The following is a 24,781-nucleotide window of genomic DNA, read 5'->3' on the forward strand; positions in this document are numbered from 1 at the left end:
ACAGACAATTTTCTATACACTTTCTTTTCAATATAATCACGTGTAGTTCCTGTCGCTGCCCGCTGCTTCTTCTTCAGTAATCGGACGTAAAGCAATTTATTAAGCGCCTAACAACAGTGGGCAAGCATCTATGCAAACACCCTGAGCTGAATCATGGCAGATCTGCTGTAGAAACATTGAAACTACTAAATGTGCGTGAGGTGCAGAAGAATTAGGAGAAGTTATGAAGCCTGCTGGTACTGGATAGCACTATTCATTTTTTTATTTGTTTGTACCCAGCTTTGCGTATTGGCAGCTTATCAAATTATTATGAGCTTCCTTAGGTCCACTGCCGGGCGAAGGCCCCTTCTACTGACCTTTAAACACTCCTCTCCGGTGCCTCGTTATCTGATTTGGTAATTGCTTTGGGTTATACACGAGGTGATTTGTTCGGATTAATCTTCTCTCTTCTTTCTTATCACCAGTGATGTACACTTATACTACTAAAGTGGTTAAATACTTACCTTCACGTACATGCATTGATGTGCAGATGCAAGGTTAGTGAGAATTCGGTTCGTCCCACTATTTCCTGTCACATTTCTGTAACAATTGACGGTGTTTCCTTGGAGAATTACATAGTTTGATGATGATGATGATGGTTGGGTTTTTTGGCGCAAGGCCAGCTGGGGAAAAGAGCGCCAAGCAAAATTATACAAGAGAAAACAGTGGCTACTAAAATGTGTAAGCCAGAATAACAGTAAAGAAAATAAAGCCAATGGAGATGGCTGGTGTATAGGGCCCGTGTTGATTACGCATGATAGGATAGTAGGTTTAAAAAGTTAACATCAGACAAATATTTAAAAACGCGTTGCACAGAGACGATTGCATTGTCACCCAAAAACAAGAAAGGGTGTTGCGGAATGTGTTGTCTGTATAGTTCCTTGAGGTGTCGGTGTCTTGTTGTGTCAAGTGCCTTGCATGTAATTAAGATGTGGACTACAGATAGGCCCTCCCCACACCTGCTACACATGGGTCTTGGAGAGCCAGTGAGCAGGTGTTGCATGTGTGCTGCATGAGTATGGCCTATCCGCAACGTAGCTAAGGTAACTTCAATGTTTTGTTGTGTGAGTCAGTAGTGTATGCTCCCAAGTGAGGTTTTATTACGTGTAACTTGTTGTATGTGTGTTCACTCCAGTGTATTTGCCATGCGTTGCGAAGTTGGTGTCTAATGTGTGGCTTCATGTCTGTGTATGGCACTGTTGTTGTGTCCACTGTATTCAAGAGTGTACCAGCAGTGGCCATTTGATCTGCGGTTTCATTCCCGGCTATTCCACAGTGGCCAGGAACCCAACATATTGTTATTCTAAGACTTGAGGCATATGCCGACATAAGGGCCTTAAAAACAAGATTGATTACATAATGTTTTGAGCGTTTTCTTGACAAGAGTGCACGAACAACACTAAGAGAATCTGTAAACACTATGGACTTTAAAATGGGATGTTGAACGATGTGATGTAAAACAAGTAAAATACCGTGTGCTTCAGCCGAAAAAATGCTGTTGTGGGAGTTCATTCTTTTACACACGTTGAGGTTCTGCCCATGCGCAGCACAAGACACAGCCGTAGCTGTCTTTGATGCGTCGCAGTAATACTCTGCACATTGATACTTCTCCTTCAGGAGGAGGAAATGCTGAATAATGGCTACCCTTGGTGCCCTGTTTTTGTCAAATTGCAGGAAGGACAATTCACAACAAACTGCCCGGAGTTGCCACGGCGCAATAGAATCAGTAATGGGTGTGTTGTGGATGTGCTAAAATGACACAGCCAGCTCAGAAGCTTCTGCTCTCACTCTGAGAGGGAATGGCATGGATTTAGAGGGACGATTTGCAAAGAGGTGCTCTGATGACGCATCATGAATGGTTGAATTAAAAGGATGATTTGTCATAGACATAATTTTAAAGGCATACAACAAGTTAGTGTATGTCCTCTGGTAATACAGGGACCATTTGTGACACTCTGCATAGAGGCTTTCAATGGGGCTAGTGCGAAAGGCACCACAGGCAAGACGAAGCCCCAAATGAAGCACCAGGTCAAGTATTTTTAGCCCAGTCTTCGTCGCAGACCCATAAACAACACTGCCATAATCCAACAGAGATCCTACCACTGCAGTATAAAGCCTCAGGATGAGCTGCTTGTCAGCACTAAGATTGGTGTGACAGGACTTTAGGAATGTTCATTGTTTTTAGGCATTTGTGTTTAAGGTGTTTCAAGTGAGGGATCAATGTGAGTTTACTGTCGAATATTATTCCCAAAAACTTCTGTTCCCCTCTGACCGGGATTACTACACTATTAATAGAGATATCAGGGTCCGCATAAATTCCGCGCTTCCGGGAGAACACAACACCAGTATTTTTACAGGGTTCAGTTTAAAACCGTTTGTGTCCGCCCAGCCAGCAAGTTTGTTCACCCCAAGCTGGACTTGGCGTTCACAAATTGAGAGGTTACACGACTTAAAAGATATTTGGACGTCATCTACATATACAAAAGAGGAAATGGTTGGTGGCAATGCCTTCCGGAGCGAGTTCATCTTAACAATGAATAGTGTGCAGCTCAGGACACCGCCTTGAGGAACGCCATTTTCCTGCACATATACATTGAAAAGTGCACTGCCAACCCTCACTCGAAAGGCCCTTTCCGACATGTAGCTAGCGAGGGTGTTCAGCATGTTGCCGGAGACACCAAAGGACTTGAGATAACTCAAGATGCCATACCGCCAGGCAGTGTCATTTGCCTTTTCCATATCAAAGAAGACTGTTATGCAAAACTGATTATGGATAAAGACATCTTTTACATACGATTCCAACGCACCAGTTGATCGTTGGTGGATCTCCAGGCCCTGAAGCCAGCCTGCCAGCTGTCGAGAAGACCATTGTACTCTAAGAAGTACATGAGTCTCCTATTGATCATCTTCTCGAACAGCTTACACAGGCAGCTTGTGAGGGCGATGGGACGATAACTTCCGGGAGAGGAAGGGTCCTTCCCCTCTTTCAGAAAGGCCACTACGATGGCCTCCCTCTATGACCTTGGGAGGTGCCCCGAAAGAAATATTTTGTTGTAGAGGTGAAGGAGGGTTTCAAGTGTGTCTGTGTGCAAGTGTTGAATCATAGTGTATGTAATGTTGTCTGCGCCTGGAGCTAAAGGTTTACATGTACTAAGCCCGGTCTCCAGCTCATGCAGTGAGAAGGGGGTGTTATAAGATGACGTCGACTTATTACTGTCTCGCAAGGACTTCTTCTCACAGGATGTTTTGTGTTTTATGAAAGTGTTGGTGTAGTGCACTGAACTGGACACATGTTGGAAGTGTTGTGCGAGTGTGTTAGCCTGGTCTTCCAGTGGGTCCCCTGTTGTACTAACCAGGGTCAGGCTGTGTGTCTGTTGTCCTTTTAGTTAACGTATTCGTGTTCATACTTTTCGCGTGGGAGTGTACGAGTTTATGGAAGTGAGGAAGGTGCGCCAACTCTTCCTTTTCGCCTCACGACGCACTCCCTTCCCAAACGCCTTTGCCCGTTTAAAAGAAATGAGGTTATCTGACGTGGGGTACCGGCGAAGGACACCCCACGCCTTGTTCTGGGCCTCTCGCGCCCCCCTACAGTCCTCATTCTACCACGGCCTCGTTTGGTTGCGCCGAGCGCTGGAGGCGTGGGGAATGGACTTTTCGGCAGCGTCGCGGATGAGTGCCGGGATGAGTTGGGATGCTTCCTTCACGTGTAGGTGTTCTATGCTTGTGTGGTGTAGTTTAGATGTTTCTGGGAATATATTCCAGTTTGCTTTTGATTCATTAAACCTGTTATGGGAAGATGGACTGCGTGGGCCTTTACCTATATATGTTAGGGATGTGGGGAAATGGTCACTACCATATGGGTCAGTGCCCACGCCTCACTCAACACATGGAAAGAGAATTGCAGAACCAATAGCCAAGTCGAGATGTGAGTATGTATTATGTTCTAAGTTATGGTATGTAGGCTGCTTTTTGTTGAAAGGGCATGGTCCTGAAGATGTAAGAAATTTCTCTATCAGGCGACCTCGGGCATCTATTCTGGAGGAGCCCCAAAGAGAGTTGTGTGCATTAAGGTCGCCTGTTAGGATGTACGGTTCGGGCAGCTGGTCGACCAGCGCCTCGAAGTCAGAGCTGGAAAGTGCATAATCAGGACGAATGTAAATTGAGCATACCGTTATCAACCTATTAAAAATTATTGTGCGTATTGCTACAGCCTCAAGGACGGTGTTGAGAGCGATAGGGTGGCATGCTAGGGATTTCTAGGCTATTATGGCTACACCGCCCGAAGAGTGTGTGCAGCCAACCCTATTCTTTCTGAATACCATGTACCTATTTAGGAAATTTGTGTGATTGAGATTCAAATGCGTCTTCTGAAGACACATTACACTTGGCTGGTTCGAATGCAATATCTCATAGACATCATCAAGATTTTTAATGAGGCCTCTACAGTTCCACTGTGTAATAATTTCTCTTCCCATTATGCAGATTTAGAAGCTGGTGAAGTCTTTGCGTATGTGTGTTCATGTGTCGTTCGGGGCTGTTACTCTAGGATTTGGCTTTTTGGGCCTATCTGCTGCTGGCTTGGGCGTCGGTGGCGCTCCTTGCGCTGCGTTCCAGGCAGGAACGGCCCGACATCCATCTCATCGTCGGATGTCCGAGGGGTGCCTGACGGACTTGGCTCCCCCTCGGGAGCCCTTCGTTTGAGCCGCCACCGCCGAGGGCGTCCGGGGCACCAGAGGTGGCACGAGCGGTGCGGTGGCGGTGGGAGCCGGTGTGGGGCCCGTGGTGTCCATCACCTCGGTACCCTCCAACGCAATGGAGGACAGGCAGGCGGAGGCGGGAGCGGCACTGGTCCCAACAGAAGTGGTTTGCACCAGAACCGCTGCTGCCTCAGCAAGAGGCGTGGTGCCAGGTTCGACTGCGTGAGGCAACCCAGCGAGGGGCGGAGGCGGGACCAGGTCAGACTCGCTGAACTGGGTCCCTGTGGACACCAGACACCGCTCCGCCCCCCGGCGTGCTGCGTCGGCGTGCCTCCCCAGGGGGAAAAGGCGAACCTCTTTCGTGTCTCTGGGAACGTAAGGTTCTCAGTGAATTTCACCTTCACGATCTCATTCTCCTGTTTGAATTTCTCGCATGTTCTAGAGCAGGCCCCGTGGGGTCCCTGGCAGTTACCACAGATGAGGGTTTGCGATGGCCAGTGGTCAGATGGATGATCGTGTTGTGCGCACTTGGCGCATGTTAGTCGACGACAGCAGGCGGCAGTGCCATGCCCAAACCGCTGGCATTTAAAACACCGGCGCGGGTTGGGGATGTATGGCCTGCCGGGGCAATGAATGAAACCTGCATTTAGTGATTCAGGTAATGTGGAATGGTCGAACGTGAATATTACATGTTTTGTTAGGATTTCCCTGTTATCTCGACGAATCATGATACGCCTCACTGCGGTCACACCTTAGTCCTTAAGGCCTTCCAACAGATCGGTGTCCGTTTCATTCATCAGATCTGACTCAGAGATCTCACCCTGGGAGCTATTAGGGCTGCGGGGGGTGTGACCCTGATGTCGAGATCTGCGATGCGAGTTTGAGTCAAGAGATTTGTAGCTTGTTGCTTGTTATTCACTTCCGCAAGAACTTGTCCTGTTCTGAATTTTTTGGCTTTGTAGGACTGACCAACAATGCCCTCAAGAAATTTGGAGATCAAGAAGACAGACTTTGTGGCTAGGGGGTTCGACGCATCAACAGATTCAATTACCAAAAACCTAGCATAAATTTCCGGCTTTGGGAAACTCGTCGTTGGCAACGGAGGAAAGGATACTTCGGTGCGGCCCCTTTTAGGGGGCCGATCTTTGGATTTAGAAAATTTTGAAACCATATATCATAGTATAAAAGCAGGGAGACGGGGGTACTTTGTCCTTTGACCTCACCCTGGTAGTCAAAGAGGTCCCGGAGCTACCTGCCTGGTAGACAGGCAGGGAGCCCATCGGCCTGAGCTTGACCAAGGCTCTGACGGCCACCGTTTACGGCTTCTACACTTCGTCTTAAAACACCTCGCCACGGTTGGACACGGCTTATGTTGGGAGCTCGGGGTCCGCGGTGTCGCTGCTCACCGTCACCATGAACACTCAAGGTGCCCCGTGCGGGGAGGTCGGGACCGTGGTGGCGCTACTCACCAAAACACCTTCAGTACACAAGGTGCCCCCTGCGGGGATTACATAGTTTGGTACAAGCTGATCGTTACAAGGTTCTTCCGATTTCATAATTTTTTTCTGTTGTGGGGGACGTTGTTTCGACATATTTCTTTTGTCTTTATTTCTGCGAGCTTTGGACAAAACGTATTTTCTTTCATTGATAGAGCCTTTTCGCACCTATGTAAGTTTTTCAATTATCTCGCTTTTAGACATTCTCGTCGCTCAAATATCTCTCCATTCACACTACTCAACGATATTCTACCATTAATGTGTACTCCGACAATTACGAGTTTTGGTCACATACAGGTCGTTACAAAGCCTGTCCATTTTTATTATTTCTTTATTCGTGTATCCGTAATTATCTATGTGCTTTATTGCAGAACTATTCGTTCTTCGCAATGAAATAAAGGTGAAAGCAAAGTTCCCTTAACAACTGGTGCGAAGACACCAACAGTGAACTTAGAAGTGGTCAGAACAGCGATAACTGTAATAGCCAGGAAAAACCAAAGAAGTTGTGACTTTGACATTTCCATATGCAATCATTAGCTTTGGAGACATGATACTACTGGGAAGAACTCGGTTTACTTATGAGGGGGAGCTGTGGCCGGGTGACACGTCTAGTCATACGTACATGTCATGTGACGGCAACATGAAAGAGCACAGCGCTCTATCGTCTCCGCGAAACTTAAAAAGCAATGGAGCGCCTGGCCGCTCCGCTAATAGAAGATGCTTGTTCCGAGAGAGTCAACATGCGTGGCGAATTTTCTTTCGTACTGCCTAAAACAATGCATACGCACGTGAGCCTGTGAAACGGTTTTCAGTTAGAGCTATACGTGTCATGTTGTTTGTTTTAGAAACAAAGAGTCCACACATTAGCACCCACGCAATTACTTGCCATTGCAAAATATTGAGCTTTTACATAAAGCACTTAAGCGCAAATGTATAGGTGTGCAGGTTTCGCAAAATGGCTGTTAAAATAGACAAGCAGCCTCTATTTTGGAAACCGCCAGCATGTCAGTCAGTCATCCCGATTTGGATTAAAAGCTCTAAAACAATTGTCCTACAGTTAAAAGCTTAGAGTGCTGAATATTTGTTTGTTCATCGCGAACTCACGCGTGTCCATACAGCAAAGAATGACGTGTCATGTCTCAAGGGCACCCCCTAAGAGGGATGCATGAAAACCCCCGAAAAAACGAGCAGAAAAGAACAAAGGAACGAGAAATTTGAAGTGCGCGCCAGGAGCGCACCAATCAGCAAGCGCCAGCGCCGACGCACCAAGGAATCCTGGGAAAAGTTGGCAGCACACTGTTCGGCCAATCAGGGGAGGCCACACAGGGGACAAGTGGCGAGATGGCCATATAAGGACATAGCAGAGAAGAGAAGCCAATGGGAGTGCGCCACGGGATAGCCCGGAGGATATAAAAGCGGGGCGCACGAAGAGAGCGGGGGAGGCAAGAAACAGAAGACAACCAGGAGGCGGCCGGAGCACGTTCCCTTCAACGAACGAGCCAGGGGGCTCGGCCAGGCCATCGACCACGCCATCTGAGCCTGGGCGGGAGCGGGCCGACTTCGCATCGGCACCGTCATCCTAGGTGCACCACGAACCTGTGTCTTCGTGGCCCCAGCGGCATCGGTCGGGCACCAGCGGCCAGCGTCCACGCTCCGTCGACGTTCGTCTCGACGGCCCCGAAAGGCGACGTTCGTGCCAAGCCTACCTGAGACATCCAGGGGCAGCGGCATTAGGGGGTAGCCACCGACGAAGCGCGCCGCCCAAGGGATGACCGCGCGCGTCGAACGCCGGCATCAAGAACCCCCAGCGAGAGCAGCTACCAGGGGGTAGCCACAGAGGAGAGAAGTCGGGACGCGCGGAGCCCACGCCGTCCAACGAGTGACCGCGCGCGCATCGAACGCCGGCACCGACGAAGTAAGACGACGGCTACCACCGAGTCACGGCCACGCACGCGTGCGACACGTCAGCGCCGACGACCAGGGTAGGACAGTCCAGTAGGGACGTAGTTGTCAAGGACACAACTAGGGCGTTGTGGTTCGAAAGAGATTAACTAGAACTGTATGAGTGTATTTAGAGGGTACTTAGTGTAGGACTTTATTGTAGAGCGGTTTGGGTTTTGGGTTGAATTGTATATTAAGCTTTTAAGTTAAGGTTTGGTATTTGAGTTGTGTTTTGGAGTTGTTAGAGGCTTGAGTGTGTATCATTTGTGTGCAGTTTAGATATTGAGTGCTTTGCCAGGGGGTTTTTTTTGAGTGTGCATTAAATGTATATGTTAAACACGTCAACGCCTTCTCGGTGTCCATTTCTCCGAGCTGGTTAAGGCCACCCCACCATCCGTTCACGTGACAAATAATTGGCGAGCCTGCCAGGATTGGCCCAGTCACGTGTCTTACCAGCTGGGAGAATGGATTTGGAAAGGTTGCTGACGCTATTTCAATGGCAAGGTTTGAACAAAAAGCAGTTTTTTGAATTGTTAGATGAAGAGAGCCGCAAAGTGCATGAGAAATTGGATGCAGAGATAGAAGAACTGCGAAAGAAGGTAGAACCTAAAGAATCGAGGCGGCGGTTAGGGGAAAATAGTTTTTTCGAACGAGCAAGGAGCGTTGAACCCGCCGCACGTGAAAGTCAGGGCACGCGCCTGGCGCACAGCTTTGATGCTAAAAGCTAAATAATAGAAAAAGAAAAGGGGCTCTCGCGACAGAGCGCCCAGGAGAAAGACGCCAAGAGAGCAGTGAACATGCCGCACGTGAGATGGAAGGCACGCTCACCGTCGACCGCGATGAGTCACGTGCGATAGAAAGAACGCAGGTCGCAGACAACCACGAAGCGGCAAGTAAAAAGGAGCCCAAAGAAAACAATTGTTTGTTTGAACAGCCCACTGAGGGGAGAGGCGCGTTCGAAGCGCGAGGCGATGAATCGGCCGTATGTGGCGCGGCGGCAGGCCAGGCGCCCAGAGGTGAGCGCCCGGAGAATAATCACGGCGCGAAAGAGTTGATGTCTTCATGTTATTATGATGGTATGCGTTTGCCCAGCTCCTCTGCGCAAGCATTGACTGAGGATGTCGTGTCTTCTTCACCGTGTTCCGGTAGGGATAGCAACCGGAAAGAAGGCTTCAGCTGTGTGCCGTTAGAAAAGTCCATTGGCGAAGACACTGGCAGTGTCGCTGAAAAGGGCAGTGACGCATATTTACACAGTCAAGCGATCCAAGCGGGGTTTGTGCTTGTTACAGAGGTCAGCGGTGCAGAGCCAGGTGCCGAGTTTCCGGAACATGCGGGACCACTCTCTGAAACAGAAAGCTTGGCATTCGACCAAAGCACGCGGAAAAAGGAGCCAGACAGGGCTGTAGTGCAGGAGAATGTTGGCGGAGACAAAAAGGGTGTGCGAGCCCCCAGTACGCAATCTCGCACTGACATCAGCGAGAAAGACCATGAATCCTACAGGGAGCTTTCGGAGAAAGGGGAGGAAGATTGCGTGAGGCGCAGGCGGGTTGGAGTGCGTGAGCGTAGACCTGCTGAGAAAGACAGGCTAAGCAGAAAATTGGCCAAGCTAACGGTCAAAACTAGAAAGACAAGCAGGCAGCTGAGAGTAGGCAAAAACGAGGCTCAGAGTCAGCACGGTGAGCAAGGTAGCTCACATCGTAGGGGAAATCATGCGCACAGCGGCTTGCGAGCTCGTAGGCGGCAAAGCGTAGCGGACAAGAGCAGAGTGGTAGGTGGAATTGGAAAGCGTTGGCTTCTAGCGCGACCACCGAGCCAGGATGTGTGCCAGCGGCACACGAACAATATGAAGAAACTTCATTGTGATAAGCGAGTAGATTGCGTAGGGAAAGGTGCTGAGTGGTTAAGGCGAAAGAAGGTGAAGATGAACCAATAGGTCAGTGAACCAGATAGAAACCACGGTGTCAACTTGGAAAGAAATAGGACCCATAACGTTGACGAAATAGGTGTCGTATTGCAGTGCAGTAGTAGTGAAATGAAGGAGTTATTGATGAGGTTAGGATTGAAACAGTGGTGTCCAATGTGAGATTTATTGAAGTGTTTTATTGTGGTGCCGATAGAGCAGACTGTATGAGTAGGTTAGTGGAAGTGTATGAACTGTCGGTGTAAAAGTAGCAGTGGCAAAGAATGAATTGAGAAGAGGCAGGAGGAAAAACATTTGGTGCAGACAGAGAGAGTGTTGGCGAATTAGAGAATATTGACGTGCTTGATTGCAGTGATGTCCTAGAGGGGAGTGTTTGAGTAGAGTGGGATTTAGGAAAGTGATGTATTGTTGATAAAAGGGGAATGTTGTGTAAACCAAGTGTGTGTGTTCGGGACACAAGTGAACTACAAAGGTGAAAAAAGTGGTGAAGTGTGAAATGAAAAGTGCGTCGAAAGAAGTGAGCTGTGGTGGTGAACAGTGGACTCAGGAGAAGTGACCAAGGGTTGTGGAAGAAGAGGACAGCAGTTCTTTGGGAAAAAACTCTTAAAGCGGGGGGTAATTGTCATGTATCAAGGGCACCCCCTAAGAGGGATGCATGGAAACCCCCGAAAAAACGAGAAGAAAAGAACAAAGGAACGAGAAATTTGAAGTGCGCGCCAGGAGCGCACTAATCAGCAAGCGCCAGCGCCGACGCCCCAAGGAATCCTGGGAAAAGGTGGCAGCACACTGTTCGGCCAATCAGGGGAGGCCACACAGAGGACAAGTGGCGAGATGGCCATATAAGGCCATAGCAGAGGCGAGAAGCCAATGGGAGTGCGCCACGGGAGAGCCCGGAGGATATAAAAGCGGGGCGCACGAAGAGAGCGGGGGAGGCAAGAAACAGAAGACAACCAGGAGGCGGCCGGAGCACGTTCCCTTCAACGAACGAGCCAGGGGGCTCGGCCAGGCCATCGACCACGCCATCTGAGCCTGGGCGGGAGCGGGCCGACTTCGCATCGGCACCGTCATCCTAGGTGCACCACGAACCTGTGTCTTCGTGGCCCCAGCGGCATCGGTCGGGCACCAGCGGCCAGCGTCCACGCTCCGTCGACGTTCGTCTCGACGGCCCCGAAAGGCGACGTTCGTGCCAAGCCTACCTGATACCTCCAGCGGCAGCGGCTACCAGGGGGTAGCCACCGAGGAAGCGCGCCGCCCAAGGGATGACCGCGCGCGTCGAACGCCGGCATCAAGAACCCCCAGCGAGAGCGGCTACCAGGGGGTAGCCACAGAGGAAAGAAGTCGGGACGCGCGGAGCCCACGCCGTCCAACGAGTGACCGCGCGCGCATCGAACGCCGGCACCGACGAAGCGAGACGACGGCTACCACCGAGTCACGGCCACGCAAGGGTGCGACACGTCAGCGCCGACGACCGGGGTAGGCCAGTCCACTAGGGACGTAGTTGTCAAGGACACAACTAGGGAGTTGTGGTTCGAAAGAGATTAACTTGAACTGTATGAGTGTGTTTAGAGGGTACTAAGTGTAGGATTTTATTGTAGAGCGGTTTGGGTTTTGAGTTGAATTGTATATTAAGCTGTTAAGTTAGGGTTTGTTATTTGAGTTGTGTTTTGGAGTTGTTAGAGGCTTGAGTGTGTATCATTTGTGTGCAGTTTAGATATTGAGTGCTTTGCCAGAGGGTTTTTTAGTGTACATTAAATGTATATGTTGTTAAACACGTCAACGCCTTCCCGGTGTCCATTTCTCCGAGCTGGTTAAGACCACCCCACCATCCGTTCACGTCACATGAGGTAATATTATATCAGGTAAAGATGGCTTTGCAGGACCCGCAACCTGCAACTGTAATATAGTAGTAAAACAATTTCGTGATTTATTCCTCATTGCTTTTCAGTATTCCAAAACGACTTCCTCCAACCGTAACACATTGTTACAAGGCATGGTTATGTTGTTGGCGAGCAGGACCCATGATACAAGGTGGACAATCTACGCGCCTAACTGCGATCATCATCATTTGACCCTGTCATTATCATCACGGCTCGATCTCTCGCACTCAGCCTTGTTCGCCTAGTCCGGTGCTTGCATCTCGCTGTACCAAGCCTCCAAATACAGCCTTTTCCCCGTAACATTTTGGTGGGAGGTGCTGGGTAACGCTTTACGCACAATGGAGCTTCGCAGCGGGCGTCACCTTGCTCAACCACCAACGACCATGGCCAACAATGGGGCCACCGGCTCAACCAACCCACATATCGTGGTTTCTCAACAACCCAGTGAAACTCGTAAGTTCACCGGAGCCGACGACGTGGACGTTGAGGACTGGATCGACTCGTTCGAGCGCGTCAGTGCCTATAATCGGTGGGATCCAACCATCATGCTGGCCAACGTCGATTACAGTCTGGACGGACCGGCCAGGACCTGGTTCCGAACTTATGAGGCGGAGGTAACAGGCTCGGACATCTGCAAGGAAAGGCTGTGCAAATTGTTCGGCAACCCGGCTGGTCACCAACTTGCAGCCAAGAACGCGCTCGCCACACGCGCACAGACCTCCACTGAATCATACGTGGCCTACATTCAGGACGTCCTGTCCCTTTGCAAAAAAGGTGACGCCGAGATGAGTGAGTACGATAAGGTGGGACATGTACTTAAAGGGATAGCCGATGACGCTTTCCACCTGCTCATCTGCAAAGACTGTGTTACGGTCGAGGCTTTGATTACCGAGTGCCGCTGGTTCGAGCAGGTGAAGAGCCGCCGAATTACGTCGCCGTGCACCCGGTTCCCAAACACTGCCGCCACATCATCTTGCGAAGACATTCCGCCACAAACCCAAACCCGTTCGCCTCCAATTTCACATGGCGTGACCACGGCCACTTCACCACCTGACGGTTTGACAAGGATAGTACGTAGAGAGCTCGAGGCCATGGCCCCCGCCACTCGGCCCCAATACGTTGCAGAAGACAGCAGGCCTCCCGTCCCGCTAATTCAAGCTGTCGTGCGCGAAGAACTTGCTAAGCTAGGCGTTCAATCCGTCTGCGCCATTAGCCGCGCTAACTTCCCGTCTGGTCCCTTTCCACCTACCAGTGATGGGCGAGCCCCCTATACTCGTACTTTCAACTACCCGATCAGAAACCCTGCGTATTGGAGAACGCCTGACGACCGACCCATATGCTTCCACTGTCATCGTGTTGGCCACGTGGCGCGATACTGCCAGAATCGTCGATTTATGCTTCCCCGACCCCGATTTCCTGCCTATAACAACCCGGAAGAAGGCCCTGCTCGCTTCTCTTCCCGTCCTCAGACGCCTTCCCGAGACGACGACGCCCGACCACGCCGCAACAATCGCTAGCCGTCACCGCACCACCGCCAGTCCCGTTCGCCGCAGCCCCGCCGCTTCCTGTCGCCGACGCCGTATGACCGCTCCTCTCCGGAAAACTAGGCAGTGCAGCTCCCGGAGGTGACGCTGCATCTATGACCCGGCCACCAAATCCTCTGCTAACTTTTCCCACAAGACGAAATTTACTAGACGTTACTGTCAATGGTATTCCAGTAAGTGCTCTCATTGACACCGGCGCCCATATTTCAGTTATGAGCTCAGACCTCCGCCGCCGCCTGCGCAAAGTTCTCACTCCGGCGGTGCCCAGTGTCGTACAGGTCGCCGATTGAGGGACGTCTGCCGTCGCCGGAATGTGTGCTGCCAGAATTTGCATTGGGGACCACGACACTGTTGTTCTATTTACCGTATTGGAGCGATGCCCTCATGACCTTATATTAGGCCATGATTTCCTGTCCGAGCATTCAGCTCTTATCGATTGCTCCACCGGTGTCCTCCGCCTTCACTTGCCTTCTCCCAATTCGTCCCCTGAAGAACCCGTCCAGATCCCTTCAGATGTGCTGAACGCCGAAGAACCTTTATGCCGTATTTTCTCCACTCATGATGTTCGCTTACGGCCACAAGCAGCAACCTCCGTTGCCTTGTTGTCAAGCCCTCCGGTACCTAACGGTGACTACGTGCTTTCGCCTGTTCTGGAAGTGTTGCTATCGCGTGATGTGGCTGTGCCACACACTGTTGTGACAGTTGTGGACAGCAGCATTCACCTACTGTCGTCAACGTTGGATCATCCCCCCAACTTTTACCGAAGGGTATATCTCTGGCTACACTGCGGCCGATAGGTGACCACCAAGTTTTAGCTTTGTGCGTGGACCCACCTCAACATTCCGATACCCAAACCACTTCAATTCCTTCTGTCGAGGACTTCGCCAACATGATCGCCTCCGACCTTCCCACAGACCAAGCGGCCGCTCTACGCCAACTTTTGAGCACCTACCGAGACATTTTCGACTTCGATAATCGTCCTTTGGGTCAGACTACTGCTGTTCAACATCGTATAAACACCGGTGATGCCAGCCCTGTCCACAGCCGTCCATACCGTGTGTCCCATGCTGAACGAGTGGTCATTCAGCAGGAAGTCGAAAGCATGCTCCGCAAGGACATCATCGAACCTTCGTCGAGCCCCTGGGCTTCCCCTGTCGTTTTAGTAAAACAGAAAGATGGCAGCTGGCGGTTCTGCGTTGGCTACCAACGCCTTAACCAGATCACAAAGAAGGACGTTTATCCATTGCCGCGCATTGATGACGCACTGGACTGCCTGCATGGCGCCAAATACTTTTCATCTATAGACCTCAGGTCTGGATATTGGCAAATTTCTGTTGACGAATCCGACGGCGAAAAAACGGCGTTTGTTACAGCCGACGGCCTCTACCAGTTTAAGGTAATGCCTTTTGGCCTCTGCAACGCGCCTGCTACCTTTGAGAGGATGATGGACTCGCTACTTCATGGGTTCAAGTGGTCGACGTGCTTATGCTACCTCGATGATGTGATTGTTTTTCCCCTACATTCGACACCCACCTCAAGAGGCTTTCGGCTGTCTTGGAAGTGTTCCGACGTGCAGGTCTTCAGTTAAACGCAAAAAAATGTCACTTTGGTCGCCGCCAAATTAAGCTTCTTGGACACCTTGTCAACGCCAACGGCGTTCAACCCGACCCCGATAAAGTTCACACTGTGCAGAACTTCCAAAAACCGCAGTCGTCAAAAGATATCCGGAGCTTCGTAGGCCTCTGTTCCTATTTTCGTCGCTTTATTGCGAATTTCGCCGGCATTGCCCGTCCTCTGACAGACCTTCTTAAAAAGAACGTCCCCTACGCATGGGGCCCCAAACAGGATGAAGCCTTCCCTACGCTTATCGCTCTCCTTACGTCGCCACCCGTTCTGGGCCATTTGATCCATCGGCACCAACCGAAGTCCGCACTGACGCAAGCGGCCATGATATAAGGCCGGTTTTGGCACAACAACAGGTCGGCCAGAACCGCGTCATCGCCTCCGCCAGCCGTCTCCTGTCTCCAGCCGAACGCAATTACTCCATCACGGAACGGGAGTGTGTTGCGCTTGTCTGGGCCGTTGGCAAATTCCGCCCATACCTATACGGTAGTCCATTTAGTGTTATTACAGACCACCACGCTCTCTGCTGGCTTTCGTCTTTGAAAGACCCCACGGGCAGGCTTGGTCGATGGGCTCTCCGCCTTCAAAAGTATACTTTCTCTGTGCTCTGCAAATCTGGTCGCCTACACCAGGACGCCGACAGCCTGTCACGGCATCCTGTGGATCGTCCAGACTTGAGTGGAGCAAGTTCTGATGTCTCCCTTTTTGCCATCTCCGACCTCCTGAACATTGCTGAAGAACAGCGCCGTGATGCATCATTACGCCTAATCTTTGACGGTCTCGAATCCGCAACACCTGACCCTTCTCTACGTGCCTATGCAATTCGTAATGGCACCCTCTATTATCGCAACTTCCGCGCCCCTGGTCCCGAATTGCTCCTGGTTATACCTCAGCACTTGCGTGCGGCCATCTTGCACCAGCTTCACGATGTCCCCACGGCTGGCTATCTCGGGATAACCCGCACGTACGACCGTGTGCGACGTCGCTTCTTTTGGCCCGGGCTATACAAATCCCTGCGACGATACGTCACCGCCTGCGACCTCTGCCAACGGCGGAAAACACCGACCACGCTCCCCACCGGTCAGCTTCAACCGATTGAAATTCCCCTTGAGCCATTTTTCCGTGTAGGTTTGGACTTACTGGGCCCTTTTCCTCTATCCAAGTCTGGAAACAAGTGGGTGGCCGTCGGGACGGACTATGCAACACGTTTTGCCATCACCCGTGCCCCGCCTACGTGGTGCGCGACCGATGTTGCCGATTTTCTCCTTGCCAACGTCATTCTGCACCACGGAGCTCCCCGTCAATTGCTCATCGATCGTGGCCGATACTTTTTATCCAAAGTTGTTGACAACCTTCTGCGCTCATGCTCTACACATCACAAATTTTCCACAGCATATCATCCGCAAACAAACGGACTCACCGAACGACTCAACCGGACCCTTACGGACATGCTCTCTGCCTACGTCTCAGCGGAACATCGCGATTGGGACGTCGCCCTTCCATACGTTACATTCGCCTACAATTCTTCGCGTCACGACACCATAGGATTTTCCCCTTTCTACCTTCTTTACGGCCGTGAGCCTGCATTGCCCCTGGACACCTTAATGCCCCCTTCCGCCCCCTTGTCCACCGAATACGCTCACGATGCAATCACCCGAGCTACTTTTGCAGGAAGATCGCCCGCGACCGTCTTCACGAATCACAAGCCTCCCAGAAGAACAGATATGACCAGCGCTGCCAGCCAGTACACTTCCCTCCGGGATCATTGGTCCTTCTCTGGACACCATCCCGACGCGTGGGACTCTCAGAAAAACTGCTCGCGCCTTATACCGGTCCTTACCGTGTTCTCCGCTCGGTTACGGACGTAACCTATGAGATCACCCCCGTCCTTCCTTCACCTTCCGAGAGAACCCCGCCTACTAACAATGTGCATGTGTCCCGCCTCAAGCCATACTGTGCGCCTTCGTCGACTACACGTTAGCGTCGGGACGACGCTTTTCCAGCGGGGAGTCATGTTACAAGGCATGGTTATGTTGTTGGCGAGCAGGACCCATGATACAAGGTGGACAATCTACGCGCCTAACTGCGATCATCATCATTTGACCCTGTCATTATCATCACGGCTCGCTCTCTCGCACTCAGCCTTGTTCGCCTAGCCCGGTGCTTGCATCTCGCTGTACCAAGCCTCCAAATACAGCCTTTTCCCCGTAATAATATTGTTAACGGGAGCTGTACGCATCACCAACGACGCTTCACTAATCCCGGGATATGCAACTGCTCACTAGGATGAGCAGCCTCATCTTGAATAAAACTATGACCCTTTTTTTTTCGACATTGATGCAATCTCAGTGGTCTTCATGAGAAGCAAACAATAAAATGTGAGTGGTACCTGAACTTCTAACTGACAGTTTGCCGCAGGAGTATATTCTAAAACTACATGCCAATTTCGCCAGCAGAAGGCCGTCACACCAAGTCTCTTGAGGTATGCTGGAAAATGTTATATTTTGACCATTATTAGCATCGGCCAACTTCATATCGCCTGCACAATGAAGGCGTCTACCATTGACATCAGGAAACCTGCAATACTGCGGCAATTGAATCTATTCTCTACCTCGGAGCTTTCTTCACACAAGCGTTGAAGTAGTTCTCGGCCTTTTGTTTTCCGTGTGTAAGGTCCACCTATGAGGTCGGTGGCCAGGTGCCCGGGCTGCACGTGAGAACAAGCGACTCTCTCTGGCGACGTAGCACTGCCAACAATGCATAGCAGTCAAAGCCAATTTGTCATGGCATGCACGGGAGACGGATTGTCTAGCCGACCGAATACCGCGGTTATAATCCCCCATTCAGAGCGCAGACGGCGCCGCCGGTGGCGAGAATCGTCGGAGTGGCGCGCCGGGGAGTTTTAATTGCTGAAGTCGGAGCGCGCGCTGCGCGAGCCACCATTGTTAACGCGCTCCGGTCGGCATAGTGCACTATCGCCGCCTTTCGCCCTCAAACAGCGGGGTCGCGCTTGCTTGCTCGTCCGCGAGCGGGCCGTTGACCCAAATATGGTGGCTCCTCATTGGAGATTCTGTAGCGCGCTGAGTGACAGCTGTCTACGTGAATTTGCGCACTCCGTTACGCGTGTACGAACGCTACAGGGGAGTTTCTGAATGAGTGTGATGTCGAGGTATTAAAAGGCCGAACTTGGCCGTTAGAAAACGTTCTTGTTTGAGCGCTGAGCTGGGCAGTTCCAGGTGAAACAAGGAGTCTCGACCGTTAAAGCTAGGTTGAGATTTGTAAGCCCCCTAGGATAGAGGGTAGGATCGCGTTGGAAATTTAAGGCACAGCACCGTACCGGGCAAATAGACGGATTCTGCGGCGAGACAGGTTCTCGGCCGTCGTTTCTCGAGCGCTTTGTGAGAAGCGCTTTTGAGAACCTCCAGTGATTTGTACGCACTTACAGCTAGCGTCTAACTGCAGTTTGAAGTTTTGCTCTTTATTACTTATGTACCCAGTTTTTCTACTGTAAATACCTGTATATAAACTGTTCGTTTCACTTAGTCAACCCCAACGCCTCGACTTCGCCAATTCGACCACCGTCTCCAAGAACTTCAACAGGATCGCCCTGCCAGCCTCCTGCCAAATCAACCGGAGCTCGGGCGATTGGGTTCCTGATCGACACCGGACTTCGGGCAAACAAACGACATCTTTACTCCCTCCTCCTCTCTGTCGACAGCTGTTCAATTATTTTATAGTGCACAGAATTTCAGCATTCTGCGTTCATTCTTCACGAAACGTTGTTTTTTCTCCTAATTCAAAATCTATATAAGTGCAAAAATCACAATCTGAAGACGAGAAGCCATGACACTAGACAGCTGGTATTATTTTGGTCGTGAACCATTGCTTGACACTTTTGTGTGTTGGAAGGTTTAGCGACTCACTCAAAGGTCCCTTTTAGCTTATTCAAATGCGATAAAATACCGTTTACTTGCTCTCCATTCCACATTTATTACACTCGATTGTTGCCTGTACGCATTAGTCATATCGTTTTTCTGGCTTCTACGGCCTAATTAAACGTTTTCACTCCCCGCAGCAGAGTCTATGCCATGTGGTTTACGATTCTTGGTTGAGTAAAAGGGAATATGGTATTTGTATGTTAATTATTTTTGGTATATGCGTACATTTGTCACATATTTAGTAATGCTGACCTAATCTTTCAATTCGTATTGGCACTGATCTTCACGGCAGGTACTTAAAGCAGAAACGGACCAAATAAAGAAAGTCGTCGCAGTGGAACTCGTCCTTGGATTTCAATTTGAGTATGGAATTCATCTAGCCAACTTTAAGCATGTGGCCTCGCACCTCTTAACGTGAGCAATTTCTTTTGTTTTTCTTATATATGCATGTTTTGCAAGTGCTATTCAGAATGACGACGAACCGTGCAGAGAGAAGCTTCGCTTCTTCGCTTAGCTATATTTATTTCTATTGTCACTTGTTTCTCCAGAACACTATTCAGAGAGCTGAACAAAAGCGAGCTTATACTAATTATTCCCCAATGCATTTCGATTATCAAAGCGCCATGGTTTCTCTGCGCAAAATGGGCTAGAAAAAAGTGCAATGACACTATTTGCATGATACCAATAGACAATCTTGATTCTGTACTCAGGACGTAAGCGTTGGGAACGTTGCTGTCCAGGACTTCACGAAACGTACAGGGAGTGAATATTAATGAGCATTATCTTAATGTGTAGCCAGTACGAACTGTTTAGGTAACACGTTTTTTCCGCAGTTTTAATTATTACATATATACCCCGGTTTTTGGTTAACGTTCAAGTTTTTCGCTCGTACAATATTGTACCAATTTATAATAAAAGACATAATAAGTTAAGCAGAAACGCGAGATCGTCAATCAGCTTTTCTTCAGTCACGATTGGTATGAGGGAATTACGACCCAGTTCAATCGGGTGGAAATAGTTAAGAAAAGTTGGGAAAACAACCCTCCTTCCTTTTAACGTTCTTGGAAGGTGAATACACTACGCCGTCCACTGGCAACACTGCTGAACGGCCACATATTGTATCCGTCTTTCTACGATCTAGATTCTTCGTGTTTTGGGCAAGAAACACTGTACTTCACACTTCACACCACAGCTTCTCAGTAAAGAAGTTTCTCTGTGGCTGGCACCCACCAGTTTGAGTCGTGTGCGGTATCGTTTACCGGCCGCATAGCCTGCAGTACGCGAACTGCTGTTCCGCCTGAGGAAAACAAATGTTCACCTATCTTATGCAGCGTGATGACTGCGCCCTCGGGTACCGTCGCAGCTACCGTCGCAGCTACCGTCAGCCCGACAGACGCCGATTCCAGCAGCGACACTGTTGAAGAGCATAAAAGTAACGATGACAACTTGGCTTGTTGTCTTTTCGACACAAAAAGGCACCTCGAAGTTTTATTTCTGCACACAGTTCCAGCAAAGATTCTGGCGAAGTGTACGGCGTCATTTTTCACGCAGTGACGCACTGTTTGCTGGTGATGAGAAAATTTTAGTTCTGCAAGCAAAGTTCTTTGCGAAGCACAGAAAGGGGGCTGGATACAGCAGATTAAGAGATGCATGCCAGTTTTGGTAAAAGGACCGCGCGGCAGATGTTGTCCTACGTCAAAAATTAAAAGCTGCCCAATGTAACTTGTACCACATGTAAGGTTCACGTCTGCACAGTTCCCTGTTCCGCGAAGTTTCCTCAAATAGGACGCGCCCACAGGTATACTATCCCCATCGCTCTTATTTTTGTTCCTGACAACTGCAAATGTTTTGTATCTTGGAGTAATGTTGCAACAAATGGCTATTAAGCACTCTATCATCTCCGCTTGTCACTCATGATGACACATTAGAACTAACCTGGGTGCAAGTCTCAAACATTGCCATAAAGGTGATGTTTTACATCTGTTACCGGCCGGCTGACTCTGGCCATGGCTGTTCCATTCTCCTTAAAATTCGCCCCCTTACATTAAAGAGAAGTTCCCGGAAGCCCGTATTATTTTTTGGTGACTTTATTTTCCCACAAATAAACTGGCCTTTACTCTCAACCGCTAGTGCATCCCCGTCCAACGAATCCAACCAATTCCTCAATCTGACGCAAGATTTTAACCTACAGCACGCTATACCGTCCCCACAAAAGGCGAAACACATAAATCGTCCAACATCAAGCCCCGATGACATAAAGTGCACAACAGTACCCTCCATATACATCGACCATAATTTTGTCCACAACTGTATACCTCTACCTCTTATTGCAAGGGCGCCAACTGAAAAATTCATAACAAATTACAAAAAAGGAAATTTTGAAGCTATCAACGCCAAACTTGGTTCTTTTTTACAGCTTTCGCGGGTAATATCAAACCCGTTTAGTAAAAACCAACTCTCAAATAGTCGAAAACACAACACTGAACTCACAAGAACAGTCTATAAAATTTTGCATAAAATCAGATTGCAATATTTATTGATTTTGGAAAAATTCAAAAGTCTTTTAAATCGAAGCAAACGCCTTTACAATGAATTACAAAAAGCTAAAGATAAATATTTTATTGTGGCCTACTATCGATCCTCTGCTGAAATCCGATTAATTTCTGGCGCATGCTGTCTCACAAAAGTCAAAGTACCAATGTATAACTGACCAAAAACACGTTGCAAGCGCTCTTAATCACTACTTTTCATCTGTAATCTCTACCCATTACATTACCCAGTCAACACAACTACCTACCCGTTCCCCCTGCGCTGTGTCTCCCGAAATAGCACTTCAGCCAGAAAGAATCGTTAAATAATCAATTGTCTTAAAATATATTCAGGCTAGGATGTGACAAAAACTGTCACTCAGTCATTCTGGCCACGTTCATCCCGCGAATGGAAAAACCTCCCAGCCGAAATATCGGGTATCACTGATGACTAGTTGTTCCGAGCTGCCCTATATTGTGTATGCAGGAAATATCTGATGTTTATTCTCTGTTTATGTGACCCCATTTTTACAATTATACCAATATGTTTTGTCTTTCCTTTTCCTTTTTATGGACACCACGTTTTTGTTACCCTGCTACCTCATTTTTTTGTCTTTCAAGTAGCACTCTCCTCTGTAATGCCTTTTCCGCTTAGCGTGAAATAAATAAATAAATAAATAAATAAATAAATAAATAAATAAATAAATAAATAAAAGAACAATAAATAAAAATAAAAATAAAAATAACCCGCCAAACTTTTAGTAAACACCGTCACAGTGGCTAGTCAGATCCTATTCCTCATCTTCATGCATTCCATTGAAACAGGTGAAATTCCCGACGATTGCAAGATCGCCCGAATAGTAGCGATCTTTAAAACACGAGAACAAACCAATCCAGCAAACTACCGTCCAGTTTTCCTCACTAGTATTCCCTCCAAATGATTGCAACACATTATATTGTCACGTAGGAAAACACGAATAGGACTAATCAAACTGATTTATTTGCGGCGCACTTGGGCCCGCAGACAAGAGAACAAAAGGTGACCTTGATTGCTGCACGGCGTCTCACACACCCCACACGCGTTCAGCGTCTTCGTCAACCTCCGTCCCGCACGTGGCGGTCCAGTCCACTTGGCGATCATGGGAGGGGTGGCCGGCTGTATAACTGATGGTTCGCGCGTCGCGGCAACACCGGCGTGCGCCTGGAGGACGAGCTTAGCTCTCAGACGATTGGCGTGCATGCGGCATTATTCCCCTCTTAAGCAAAGCATTGGTCCGATGCTCAATAATAGGCACCTAATAAATGGAAAGGAAAGAAGTAGAAAAAATGTCCCGACAGTTTTTTTAGTTCGATAGGTGGTTCTGACACGGCACAAACTACAGTTTCACGCGCGCACGATGCTAGTTGGCACTACTGTGTAAATTGCAAGGTACGATACACCCCACGCACACGCGCACGAGCACATCACACCGCAGGTTGTGACGTTGCTACCGGCGAAAGAGCGGCTTTAGGCGGACTACGTGCACTGTTTCTGTACGCGGTTGACGGCGTTGTCCCACTGTTCCATCCGGGAGAACTTCGTAGGTGAAATCGGAGAAGCGTTGCACTATCTTGTAAGGTGCGAAGTACTTGTACAATAGTTTTTCTGACACTCCCGGCCGGCGAATCGGTGTCCACACCACACTCTGTCGCGTGGGCGGTAGTACACTTCTCTATGGCGAATGTTGTAGCGCGCGGCGTCCGATAGCTGCTGTCGTTTGATGTGAAGCCGTGCGAGATGGCGGGTTTCTTCGGCCCGCTCGGCGAACTGCTCCGCGTCTGGCGTTGCCAGGTGCTGTTCTTCGAAAGGTAGGATTGCATCAAGCGTAGTCTGCAGTTCCCGTTCATACACCAAACAAAATGGTGTGAAGCGTGTTGTTTCCTGCGTCGCCGTGTTATAGGCAAACGTCTTGTACAGCAGTATTTCGTCCTACGTTTTTTGTTGAACATCTCCGTACATCGACAACATGTCGGTCAATGTTTTGTTGAGTCTTTCCGTCAACCGATTGGTTTGCGGATGGAAGGCTGTCGTTTTCCTGTGCGTGGTACGGCTGAGTTCTAGCGTTTCTTGCATCACGTGGGCAGTGAATGGAGTTCCCTGTGTGTGACGATGCGCGACAGAGCTCCGTGTCGTAAGACAATGTTGTCGCTCAAGAATTTGGCCACTTCAGCTGCTGTTCCTCGCGATAGAGGTTCTGTTTCGGCGTAACGAGTCAAGTAGTGCGTTGCGAATACCATCCATTTGGTTTCCAGAAGCCGATAATGGGAAGCGTCCTAGCAGGTCCATGCCTATCTGCTCGAAAGGCTTGGCGGGCGGTTCTGTAGGCTGAAGTAAGCCCGCGGGCCTTAATGGCGGCGTTTTCCGGCGCTGACACTGACGACACGTTTGGACGTAGCGTTTGACGCTTGTGCTGAGCCTTGGCCAGTGGTATTTCTGACGCACTCTGGCCAAAGTCAACGTGAATCCCAGGTGTCTCGCTGTCGGCTCGTCGTGACACGCAAAGAGGATGTCGTCGCGGAGATCTTGTGGTATGACAAGAAGATATGCCCTGTCGCTGGACGTGTTTTTTTTTTTGTAAAGGAATCCGTTTTGTAAAACAAAAGAAGACAGTGATCTAGAGAGGTACCGTGGTATGGTAGCGCTTCTACCCTCAAGGTGGTCGATGAGTGGTAAAAGATTCGAGTAAGCATGTTGTTTTTCCGAAAGTTGCGACGCGGTGATTGCACATTTAGAAGTTGTTTCATCCTCGGCTATTTCGCATGACGATTCGACTGGAGCACGACATAGACTGTCGGAGTCATTGTGCTTGCGGCCTGATTTATAAGCTATGGTAACATTGAGCTCTTGCAGCCGCAAGCTCCAACGTGTGTGGCGCCCGGAAGGATCTTTCAGGTTGGCTAACCAATACAGGGAATGGTGGTCGGTTATTACTTTAAAAGGGCGGCCATAAAGGTACTGGCGGAATTTCGTTATTGCCCAGGTCACAGCAAGGCATTCTTTTTCTCTTGTACAGTAGTTAGTTTCCGCTCGCGAAAGTGCACAACTTGCGTAAGCAATAACCTTCTCGGCTCCTTCTTGCCACTGAACTAGCACCGCGCCCAGTCCCATGCTGCTGGCGTCCGTGTGGAGCTCGGTTT

At 49.5% G+C, this 24,781-nt stretch overlaps 1 long non-coding RNA gene across 1 annotated transcript in view; it reads left to right on the forward strand.

The window, feature by feature from the left end:
* Positions 1-19,348: 19,348 nt before the first annotated feature.
* The window catches only part of LOC144141965 (uncharacterized), a 32,044-nt gene continuing 26,611 nt past the window's right edge, over positions 19,349-24,781 (forward strand). Inside the window, exon 1 of the long non-coding RNA XR_013316777.1 lies at positions 19,349-19,490. This is a non-coding gene — a long non-coding RNA (uncharacterized LOC144141965). The remainder of the gene's footprint in view (positions 19,491-24,781) is intronic.

This window comes from Haemaphysalis longicornis, unplaced genomic scaffold, assembly GCF_048455015.1.
Source record: "Haemaphysalis longicornis isolate Haplotype H1 unplaced genomic scaffold, Haemaphysalis longicornis Haplotype H1 scaffold_6, whole genome shotgun sequence".
Lineage (NCBI taxonomy): Eukaryota > Metazoa > Arthropoda > Arachnida > Ixodida > Ixodidae > Haemaphysalis > Haemaphysalis longicornis.